A 12,282-nucleotide genomic window follows, 5' to 3' on the forward strand; every position below is an offset into this window, starting at 1 on the left:
ATATATTGATCACTTCTCCCTTGCTTTCAAAGATTCTCTTTGTATTTGTCTCTTTTTTTTTTTTTTTTTTTTTTGATAGGCAGAGTGGACAGTGAGAGAGAGAGACAGAGAGAGAAAGGTCTTCCCTTGCCGTTGGTTCACCCTCCAATGGCCGCCGCTGCAGCCGGCGCACCGCGCTGATCCGATGGCAGGAGCCAGGATCCAGGTGCTTTTTCCTGGTCTCCCATGGGGTGCAGGGCCCAAGCACCTGGGCCATCCTCCACTGCACTCCCTGGCCATAGCAGAGAGCTGGCCTGGAAGAGGGGCAACCGGGACAGAATCCGGCGCCCCGACCGGGACTAGAACCCGGTGTGCCGGCGCCGCAAGGTGGAGGATTAGCCTATTGAGCCACGGCGCCGGCTTGTATTTGTCTCTTAACAGTTTGACTATGTGTATCCTAGTGAATCTCTTTGAGTTTATTATACCTGGAGTTCATGGAAATTCTTGGATGTGTTGCTCTATATCTTTATCAAATTTGGTACTCGTGGGCCGTGATTTCTCCTGATGTACTTTCTGTGAATTTCTCCCTCTCACCTCTTAATGCATATATTGGTGCCCCTGATGGTGTCTCCTGACCTTAGCTGCTTTGTCCCTTTTTCTTCATTCTTTCTGCTTCTCAGACTTGATTGACTGCTATGTTGAAGTTTGCTCCTTCTTTCTTCTGCCTGCTCAAACTGCTGTTAAGCCCCTCTTATAACTTTCTCGTTTAAGTTACTGTACTTTTTTCAACCGCAAAATTTCTATCTGGTTCCTTTTCATAATTTCTGTATCCACACTATCTGTTGAGACATTGTCCTCCTGGTTTCTTTTCATTCTTTGTCCATGTTCCCCTTTAGTTCTTTGTGCATGTTTAAAATACTTTATTAAGTATTTGTTTAATTATTCCTGTGTCTATATTTCCCAAGAGACTATTTCTATTCATTTTTTCCCTTTGAGTTGGCCATACTTTCATGTTTCTTTACATGCCCCATAAATTTTTGCTGAAAGTTGGACATTTTGAGTATTATGATGTGGTAACTTTGGAAATCAGATTCTTTATTCCCATGATTTCTTGTTGTTGCTAGCGGTGAGTGTTGCTGTTTGGTTGTTTACGGGTTTTTAAAAACTTTTTGTAAAGACTGTGTTCTTTGTCATCTGTTGTCTCTGAAGTCTCTGTCCTTTAGCTTATTGCTCATCCAGTGATTTAGCTGGGTTCTTATTAAATGCTTGTAGAAAAAAAAAAGAGAGAAAGATTCACTGGATGTTTGAAGACTGGCTTTGTTTTGAGGCATTCCTTCAATGCTTAGCCAGGCCTTTTTTTTTTTTTTTCTTTTTTTTTTTTTTTTTCCAGACAGGCAGAGTTAGACAGTGAGAGAGACAGAGGCAGAAACAGAGAGAAAGTTCTTCCTTCCTTTGGTTCACCCCCCAAATGGCCACTATGGGCGGTGCTGTGCCAATCTGAAGCCAGGAGCCAGGCGCTTCCTCCTGGTCTCCCATGCGGGTGCAGGGCCCAAGCACTTGGGCCATCCTCCACTGCCTTCCTGGGCCACAGCAGAGAGCTGGACTGGAAGAGGAGCAACCAGGACAGAACCAGCGCTCCAACTGGGACTAGAACCCGGAGTACTGGCACCGCAGGCGGAGGATGAGCCTAGTGAGCCGTGGCGCCAGCCTTAGCCAGGCCATTTACAAAAGGTTTTCAAAAAGTTTGTGGAAAATGCATATTATAAAAACTATGCATGGATTTCAAACATTTTTTCCACCAAAATAAGATTTTAAAAAAAGATTTCATATTATTTAAAGTTTTATTTATTTTCATTTTTTAAAAGATGTATTGATTTATTTGAAAGGCAGAGTTAGAGAGGAGAGAGAGAATGAGAAGCAGAGCTGTCCTCCGTCCTCTAGTTCATTCTGCAAATACAACAGACAGGGCTGAGCCATACCAAAGCCAGGAGCCCAGAACTCCATTCAGCTCTCCCACATGGGCTCCAAGCACTCAAGCCATCATTCCACTGCATCCCAGGATGCACATTAACAGGAAGATGGATTGGAAACTGAGGAGCTGGGATTTGCACCAAGTACTCTGATATGGGCTATGAGCATCCCAAGAGGTTACTTAATTGCCTGTTCATAAATTTATCTTTCAATTCCATTTTCCACAAACTTTTTAAAGTATAACTCTGCTTTAGCTGTCACTTCCTGCTTGCACTGAGCACAAAACCAGCCACAGGTGAAATTAGTTTTCCTCAGCAAGCATCTTGCATTAGCATTGCATGGAACTTTCTAGATGCCTCAGTTTAAAGGGAACCTTTTTCAAAGAAAAATTATTTATTTAAAAGGCAGAGAAACAAACAAGGATCTCCTATCCACTGATTCACTCCCCAAATGCCTGCAACAGCCAAGACTGGGCCAGGCTGAAGTCCAAGGACAGGAATTTGATGCAGCTCTCCTATGCAGGTGGCAGAGCCCCAAGCACTTGAGCCATCAACTCCATCAATTGCTATCCCCCACAGTACACATTAGCAGGAAGCTTGAATTGGGAGCCGAGTTGGGACTTGAACCCAGACACTCTGGTAAAAGGACGCATTTCAAAGCTCTTCCATCTCCAAAAATCTCACCCTTGGCTTTTCCTTCCAAGATTTCAGCAGCTCTGATTTCTGCCTGTGGTAGCAAAAATGTTCACTTGCCTTTTAATATTTTTGAGGCACACCCTCCTTGCAGCTGCTTTTTTGCTTCAAGAAAGTTCTGAACTAAGAAAACAAAGGTAAGCCCCTTGCACCAGACCCTCTGGGAGGCCACAGAGAGGTCAAAATAGACAAACACTGGCGACAAAGTCTACTCACTCCAGAATGAGGTATCCACACCAGGAACGATGACTGACCAGGGGAGTGGAGCTAGGGTGAGTTAAAATGCCATAAAAGATCTACCTGCGGGCCGGCGCCACGGCTCACTAAGCTAATCCTCCGCCTAGCGGCGCCGGCACACCTGGTTCTAGTCCCGGTTGGGGCGCCGGATTCTGTCCCGCTTGCCCCTCTTCCAGGCCAGCCCTCTGCTGTGGCCAGGGAGTGCAGTGGAGGATGGCCCAGGTGCTTGGGCCCTGCACCCCATGGGAGACCAGGAAAAGCACCTGGCTCCTGGCTCCTGCCATCGGATCAGCGCAGTGCGCCGGCCACATCACGCTGGCTGCGGCAGCCATTGGAGGGTGAACCAACGGCAAAGGAAGACCTTTCTCTCTGTCTCTCTCTCTCACTGTCCACTCTGCCTGTCAAAAAAAAAGATCTACCTGCTTTCAGTCGCCTTTTTCCTGGTTAAACATTTCCTTGTTTGCTTTTAAACTTTTGACTTTTAGGTTTCAATAAGATTCTGCCAGGTGTCTCTTGACTTTTTTTTCTTATGCTTCTGGACAGGAATAGATTCAGAACCCACTAGTGTGCCACTTTTTCTAATACCACCTAAATTATTTTTATGCAACCTTATAAGGCAGGTCATAAGGCAAGGACTTCCAGGTAAGGTTCTGGTCCTCAGTCTCCTCAGTAATAAATGGTAGAGACAGGATTCAAAGCCATACCCTTTCCACTGGATTATCAATTCTATACCTTCCTGTCTCATTCTGTTTCCTGGGAGTCTGATTCTTTCTCATTACTTTACTGCCTGAATAGTGAGTCTCAGATCTAAGTATCTAGCTCCCACCTCTCTTGACTGGGAGATACGGTCAACCCTCCTTGTCCATAAAGGATCGGTTCTAGGAGCTCCCACACATGCCGGAATCAAGGGTGCTCAAGTTAAGTAGAATTTGCATAGAACCTACACATATCCTGGACTATACTTTTTATTTTTTTTTTAAGATTTATTTATCTGTTTGAAAGGCAGTTACAGAAAGGCAGAGACAGAGAGAGAAAGTATCTGCTGGTTCATTCCCACAAATGGTTGCAACAGCTGGAGCTGAGCCAATTCGAAGCCAGGAACCTGAAGCTTCTTTCTGGTCTCCACATAAGTATAGGGACCCAAGGACTTGGGTCATCTTCTGCTGCTTTCCCAGACCACAGCAGAGAGCTGGATTGGAAGTACAGCAGCCAGGACTCAAACTGGCACCCATATGCGATGGAGGCACTGCAGGTGGCGGCTTCACCCACCATGCCACAGCGTCGGCCCCCTCGCCTGTACTTTAAATCATCTCAGGGTTGTTTGTAATACCTAATACAATGTAAATCACATATAAGTAGTTTTTATACCAGATTGTTTAGGGGATAATAAAAAAAAGTCTATATGTGTACAAGCGTATTTTTAAAAAAATATTTATGATGGGAAGTTGGTTGGAGCACAGACTGAATATGGCTACCCACAAACACTGTCATGAACTTCAACTCCGGAAAGTCCTGAACTGAATTAATTATCTCACTTCCTGTGACCCAGATCCGTAAAACCCTCGCACATTTTACTTCTTTCTGCCTCTGGGGATTGCCCTATTTTCTCACTTCAATGGAGTTCCCCCTTGGGCAAATCCCTCCAGAAGAATGAACCCCAGATGAAGTCCTGAACCGTCAGACTGACCCTGGAAGAGGGACTGGCCTGAACTCGGTCCCGACCCGCACCTCCGGGAACCGGCCTACTCGCTCGGTGCGCGGGGTTGGGAGGGGCGCAGGGCGGAGTGCGAGGGCGCTCGCTTCGCCCCGCCCGCCTGGCCGCTCTCCAGGGCTGTGCTGGAGGCGGAAGAGCCCGGAATCCCGCAGCGTCGGAGCAGCGAGCGCCTGAAATCGGTGGAGCGCCCGGAGCGGCCGGATTTTGTGGCAGGTGCGTGGCGCCCGGGGTGTCCGGCACAGGGTTCCGGTAGTCGTGGCCAGCACGGGGTCCGACCGCGGCTATGCAGATGTTGCTTTGGGCTTCAGGCTGCGGGGATCTGTGGCGTCCTCAGGCCTGGAGTCGGCTTGGCGTTGGGGTTACTGCCCACGGGGCGGAGGGAGGGCGTCCACCGCACCTGGCTGCAGACGCGGGTCTCCGGACTCCAGCTTTGCGCTGCGAAATGAGCGAATCGCGGTAGAATGCGGTGTTTCCTGTTTCCTGGGTGCCCAGCGTCCCCTCTTCTTTCTGATGGTTAGGCTTCAGAGGAGCTTGTGCGAATGTTCAGTGGTTTGATGAACACGCGGGAAGCCTAAGCGGACCGGACCTGGGGAGGGATAGGGAGCACCCTGACGGAAGCAGTGCGCAGGTTGCGGGTCCGACGGTGTCTGCAGGGGGGTCTGGTGGTCAAGCTCGGTTCCTGGAAAACCCGCGACCTAACTGAAGCGGTTCTCCGATCCCGGCCTGCTAAGTGGCAGGGAAAAGTAGCGCTATTCCGAGCGCAGTGTGCTGATACCGGAGAAGTGCACCCTGAGTATGTTCGTCCTCTGCGTTTGACTTGATCTTTTATTCCACAAGTATTTATTAGGCCCTATGCTGTATGCTATGGGGATCATTGGAACAAAAGAAAAAAATAAAAAAGAGTGCCTCTACTTTTTACCGGCTTTGGGATCCCGTTAGGGAGGTCGTATGGATACCGTTTGAGTTCGAAAGCGCACGCAGCGTCAGAAGGCTTGGCCGTGACCCTGGGCTATCACTGATGAGGAAGGTTTCTCAGTGAGTTCGCAGTTACTGCAGGCCCTACGGTGCATCGGAAGTGGGCCGGATTCTAGGCACGGCCCCCACCCCGCAGCCCTGACCCTCGGGAGGAATTGCCGTGACAGTGGACTGCTGCCCGCGGGGAGGTGTGCGGCCACCGCGAGGCCCGGAGGAGGGCAGCCCATCCGAGGAGAAGGGCCCCGGAAGACTTCTGGGCGGGGACGGCCCGGGGCTTTCCGACAAGAGCCGACGCGAGCTCCGGGTGAAGGCGGGACCTGGGAATCCGGAAGCCTCTTGCCCACTGCTGTGTCCGCGATCTGCGGATGCTGCAGCCGGTTGCGGGGTAGGAAGGCGATGCGCCCTTGCCCTGGGGTTGCGGAGGGGGCAGACCGGAGCGCCTCCGTGCAGACTCGCCCTTCGAGCCCTACGCACCTGTAGAGTGCTGGCGAGAACTGAGCGGGCGCTGGCAGCAAGCAGGAGGAGCTGTGAGACAAGCGGGAGGCCGGGCTTGCGACCTGGCACTCCGGTAGGAGCCGGGAGAATGCAGGAGGAGAGACCTTAGGTGTGCTTTCCTGTCTCCTGGCAGCCTCGGGTGCTGGCAACAGGCCAGAGCCTTGTATCTGAGATGTATATGCTATGGGTTCACAACGGGGTGGAGGTGGGGGGGGCTCGGTGCCACTGAACTGCACACTGTTTAAGCGTGGTTGAGATGGTAAATTTGGTTACCTAGATTCTATCGCATCAGAAATAAGGGCTGGAAAATGTTCATACTTTTTGATTCAGTAATCCCACCTCTAGCCATTTATTCTTAGAAAACAATGACAGATTTGGCCACAAATTTAAGTATAAACATTTTCCTCAAAGTATATATGTAATAATGAACAGGTTTTTTTTTTTTTTAAAAAAAAGGTTTACTTGTTTATTTATTTGAAAGGCATAGTGACACAGAGAGAGGGAGAAAGAAAGATTTTTTCCAACTGCTGGTTCACTCCCTAAATGCCTGCAACAGCCAGGCCTGGGCCAGCCTGAAACCAGGAGCAAGGAACTCCATCTGGACATCCCCAGTGGCTAGCAGGAACCCAAGTACTTGGGTCATCATCTGCTGCCTTCCCGTGCACTTCAGCGATGAGCTGGATCAAGGTGGAAGTGTTGCACCTGAACGAGTGCAAACACACACCACACTGATAAAATTTGATGGTCCTTTATTGCCAATAGTGGACAGCCGGCTCATGCCCTAAAGAACTCTCAACCCCAAAGCTCATAGCAACAGGGTTTATAAAGGCAAAAACCACAAGGAAGGGAGGGGGGAATGCATGGTTGCTAGGGTCAAGCTGACCTAAAGCATATGCAAAACCAATATCGATTACAGTCTTAACAATACCAGTTACAATTTTAACAACACCAATTACAATCTTAACCACACCAATTACTATCTTGACATTTGTCCAGGTACTGACCTAAATCATATCTGGGACATAGACAAATAACATTAATCCAAGTGCAGCCAACTGTTTTAGGCTTGAGCAAGCCATGTGAAGAGATTTCTATGTTCTGCCAAGTGGCAGGTAGTGTACTGTTATTGTCTTAGTTTTAGACCATAGTTAAGTTTCAGCCCATAGTCTCACACTGGGGAGGGGGGTACTTTCTCAAGATGGAGTCTTGGATGCTCTAAAATGGAGCCCCTGCTGTCAAGGTGTCACTTCAGAGGAGCTGGGACTTGATCCCAGGACTTCTCTATGGGATACTGGTGTCCCAAGCTGTGGCTTAACCTGCTGAGAGCACTTTTAAATAACCAAATATCCGGTGACATGGTGTGAAATGAAATGAACATAGCTTATGTAGCCACTGCAAATACTTTCAAAGAATATTTGATGACTTGAGAAAATTCTCATTAAAAGAAAAATAAGAGAGGCTGGCATTGTGGCACCGCAGGTTAAACCATGGCTTTCAGTGCCAGCATCCCATATCAGATCTAGTCCCGGCCAGTTTTAGTCCCGGCTGCTCTGCTTCTGATCCAGCTTCCTGCTTATGCACCTGAAAAAAGCAGCAAAAGATGGCCCAAGTACTGGGGTCCCTGCCACCCACGCTGGAGACCTGCATGGAGTTCCTGGCTCTTGGATTCAGCCAGAACCTGGCTGCAGCCATTGCAACCATCTGGGGAGTAAACCAGTGAATGGAAGATGTCTCTGTGTGTCCCTCTCTGTTTCTATTATGCTGCTTGTCAAACAAACAAACAAACAAATAATAAATAGAAACTGGCTACAAAATTAAATACACAATAAATAATGTATATTTTTATTAAAAAGTTATAAAATGTAATGATACAGGGAATAGTAATACCTGAAAGAAATATATCAAAAATTCCAACAGTGGGATTATTTTTGGATGGAGGGATGGTAGGTACTTTTGAAAAACAACTTTATGGGGGCCGGCGCTGTGGCATAGTGGGTAAAGCCACTGCCTGCAGTGCCAGCATTCCATGTGGGCACCAGTTCAAGTCCTGGCTGCTCCACTTCCAGTCCAGCTCCCTGCTATGGCCTGGGGAAGCAGTAGAAGATGGCCCAAGTCCTTGGGCCCCTGCACCCACGTGGGAGACCCAAAAGAGGCTTCGGATCAGCTCCGGCTGTTGCGACCAATTGGGGAGTTAGCCAGCGGATAGAAGACCTCTCTCTCTCTTTCTGCCTCTCCTTCTTTCTCTGTGTAACTCTTTCAAATAAATAAATGAATCTTTTTTTTTTTTTAAAAAGCAACTTTATGGAAGTATGACTTACACACCATTAAATTCACCCATTTTAATTGCACAAATCAGAAAACTTGTAGGAAAGTTACTAAATTGTGCTCTATCACCACAATCTAGTTTAGAACATTTCCATCTCTTGGAGAGCTTTCTGTATTTCCTTCATGGGGGTTAATTTTTTCCTTTTATTACATTTTTAAAATTTATGTTCAATTTTTATCTATTTATTTTTAATTTACTTAAAAGGCAGAGAGAAAGTGAGAGAGATCTCCTGTCTGCTGGTTCATTCCCCAAATGCCCGCAACAGCCAGGGCTGACCAAGCTGAAACCAGGAGCTTGGAACTCCATCCAGGTCTCCCACTCCGGTGGCAGGGACCCAGGTACTTGATTCTTCACTGCTGCCTCCCAAGGTGTGCAGCAGGAGGCTGGAATGGAAAATGGAGCCAGGACTTGAACCTAGACACTGCAGTGTGAGATAGGGGCATCCTAAGCTGGGGCTTAACCACTGTGCCAAACTCCTATTCCAATGATTGATATAAATAACATATTGAAACTCTTTGAATTCAGTAATTTTACAAAGATTCACAAGCAAACAATTCATTACAGCTTTTTCTGATATGAAATTAAAAAACATTTAATTTTCTAACCAGAAGTAGTTTATTTATGGTATATAATTAAGATAGCCTCTACTAAAAGTGTTTTTCTTTAAAAAAAAAGATTTATTTTATTTATTTGAAAAACAGAGTTACAGAGAGAAGGGGAGAGACAGAGAGAGATCTTCTATCCACTGGTTCACTCCTGAAATGACTTCACCAGCTAGGGCCAGGCCAGGCAGAAGCCAGGATGCCAGAACTGTATTCGGGTTTCTCACGTGTTTGGCAACGACCCAAATACCATCACCGGCTGCTTTCGCATTAGCAGAGAGCTAGGTGGGGAGAAGAGCAGCTGTGACTTAAACAGGCACTCCCATATGAGATGCTGGCTTCACGGGCAGTGGCTTAATCTGCTGTGCCACAACACCAGCCCCTACTGAAAGTGTGTTCTAAGAATGTTGAATGGCAAAATGCTAAAGACATCATGCTGGGACAGCGCTATGGTGTAGCAGGTAAAGTTGCTTCTTGGCATACCATATGGGCGCCGGTTCTAGTCCCTGCTTCTCCACTTCCAATCCAGCTCCCGGCTGATGGCCTGGGAAAGCAGCAGAGGATGGCCCAAGTGCTTAGGCCGCTGCACCCGCATGGAAGACCTGGAAGAAGCTCTTGTATCTTGACTTCTGATTGGGCCATCTCTGGCTGTTTCAGCCATTTGGGGAGTGACCAGCAGGTGGAAGATCTCTGTCTCTCTGTAACTCTTTCAAATAAATAAATAAATCTTTTTTAAAAAAGATATGATATTGACTGATAATAGCAGGATAGGTATTGTGTATATAGTATAATTTTAATTTTTATTTTCCATTATAGACTTAAAATAAAAAGCCTGGAAGAAAAAAGACAGAACAAGATATTTTAATGTAACCCTTAGGTTTTGAGTTTTCCTTTTTTGCTGTTATGCATTCTGTTTTTCCAAATTTGCAATAGTTACCATGAATTACTTTACTAGAAAACATTAAAAACACAAGACAAGAATATACCCGGGGCAGGCATCGTGGCGCAGCAGATGAAGCCGCTGCCTGTGACATCCTCATTCCGTAGAGGATGCCTGGTTTGACTCATAGGTACTCTACCTCCGATCCGGCCTCATGTTAACGCATCTTTGGAGGCAGCCAATGATGGCTCAAGTCGTTGGACCCCTGCCACCCATATGGAAGACTCAGGTAGAGTTCTGGGGCTCCTGACTTCAGCTTCGAACAGCAGGCATTTGGGGAATAAACCAGTGGATGAAAGATCTTTCTCTCTCTCTTTCTTTCCTCTCTGTTGCCCTGCTTTCAAGTAGATGCAAATAAATGTAATAAAAAGCATTTTAAAAAAGAAGAATACAGCCAGGACAGAGCTGAAGGTGGGCCTGAGCAGCTGCCTACTTCAGCCTAAGGTAGTTGGCAGAGGCCAGAGGAATGGTATTGCATGAGGGTCTTCAAAACGTTTGTGGACAATGGAATTATAAGATAGATTTATTTTACTGCAAAAAAAATTGAAGTAAACACATAGGTATTCATAATATGCATTTTCCATGAACTTTTTTTAAAAGATTTATTTGAAAGGCAGAGTTACAAAGAGGCAGAAGCAGAAAGAGAGAAAGGTATTCATCTGCTGATTCACTCCCCAGATGGCCACAACAGCTGGAGCTATGCCAATCCAAAGCCAGGAAGCCAGGAGCCAGGAGCTTTTTCTGGGTCTCCCGCATAGGTGCAGGGGCCCAAGGACTTGGGCCATCCTCCTCTGCTTCTGTGGAGTTAACTAGTGGATGGACTACCTCTCTCTCTCTCTCTCTCAGTCCTTGGGCCCCTGCACCCACGTGGGAGACCCGGAAGAAGCTCCTTGGTTCCTGGCTTTGGATTGGTCCAGCTCTGCCGTTGCAGCCATTTGAGGAGTGAACCAGTGGATGGAAGACCTCTCTCTCTCTCTCTCTCTCTCTCTTTCTGCCTCTACCTCTCTGTAACTCTGACTTTCAAATAAATAAATAAATCTTTAAAAAAAAAAAAAAACCTTCCTTTGTGTGGATTTCATGTTTTTACACAGAAATAAGTGTTTCCTTTTTTTAATATAGATTTTTTTAAGATTTTATTTGTTTATTGGTAAGTCAGTTACAGAGAGAGAGGGATAGACAGAGACAGAGAGAGAGATCCACTGGTTCATTCCCCAAGATGGCCAAAATGGCCAGGGCTGGGCCAGGCCAAAGCCAAGAACCAGGAGCCAAGCGCTTCCTTCCAGTCTCCCACGTAGGTGCAGGGGCCCAAGGACTTGGACCATCCTCCGCTGCTTTCCCAGGCACATTAGCAAGGAGCTGGATCAGAAGTGGAGCAACTGGGACTCAAACCAGCATCCACATGGAATGCTGGCACTGCAGGCGGCAGCTTTATCCACTACTCCACAGCGTTGGCCCCCGGTCTATCTGCTTGTTAACTGTCTGACGTTAATAATAGGCTACATTAACCAAAATAGTGTGATGTAGTATCTTCTAGAGTATGCATCATTTTCAGCCCTTATACCTACTCATATGCTAACTATTAAATAATTTGAACGTAAAAGGCAACCGACAATTATTAAACTAGTAAATGTTAAAGTTATGGAAAAGCAGAGTGAAATCAACCAGACCTCATTAAAAGAAAAAAGAAATGAGGGGACCTCTGCCTTGTTCATTCCTTGAACAAACTGCCAGGTGCTGGGAGGGTGTACAGCGTGGGAGGGGGCCTGTAGGAGGCCTGAGGACTGTGCCCTGAAGTTTCACCATGCGACAAGGCTGGTGTGGCCAGGACGGGGTGGGGGAGAGAGGGGGGCAGCGCAGGATAAGGCTGGAGAGAGCCAACAGGCCTTGAGCTAATGACCAAGAATTCAAATAGTATTTGAAATTCAGTTCCCACAAACACAAGAATTTTGGAGCTACGGAGTGGAGAGTGGAGTGGAATTTGGAGTCAGGGCCAGGTAGAAGTGGAGGAAGGAGGCAATGAGGCAGAACTCAACTGGTGGGAAATGGGCCATGGTGGCAGCCAGCTGGGCTGTATGGCACACAGACTGGGCTGTATAGGTGGAAAGTTAAGGATCGCTGGGGCAGCTTGAGAGGCCAGCAGGACAGCGGTAGGCAGTTGCCAAGAGGGGACCGGGGTGGGGGTGGGGTGCGGGGAGGCCTAGGTTAGGGACATGGCATATCGCGGTGAGCACGGGCAAGTATCTGGGAGGTGGTGGCGCTGCGCCGGTCGCTAGCAGGGCAAAGGAACTAGGCGGCCTAAAGCCCTATTGTGGGAGCGGGACGCCACGAGGGGGCGCGAGGGGAGGGGGTAC

The 12,282-nt window shown here is 47.5% G+C and overlaps 1 protein-coding gene across 1 annotated transcript in view; it reads left to right on the top strand.

The window, feature by feature from the left end:
* Positions 1 to 4,412: 4,412 nt before the first annotated feature.
* PARP4 (poly(ADP-ribose) polymerase family member 4) overlaps positions 4,413 to 12,282 on the top strand; it is a 91,927-nt gene continuing 84,057 nt past the window's right edge. Inside the window, exon 1 of the mRNA XM_008259954.4 lies at positions 4,413 to 4,806. The gene's annotated coding sequence lies outside the window, so the exon portion shown is untranslated. The remainder of the gene's footprint in view (positions 4,807 to 12,282) is intronic.

Source organism: Oryctolagus cuniculus, chromosome 9, assembly GCF_964237555.1.
Source record: "Oryctolagus cuniculus chromosome 9, mOryCun1.1, whole genome shotgun sequence".
In the NCBI taxonomy this organism is placed as follows: domain Eukaryota; kingdom Metazoa; phylum Chordata; class Mammalia; order Lagomorpha; family Leporidae; genus Oryctolagus; species Oryctolagus cuniculus.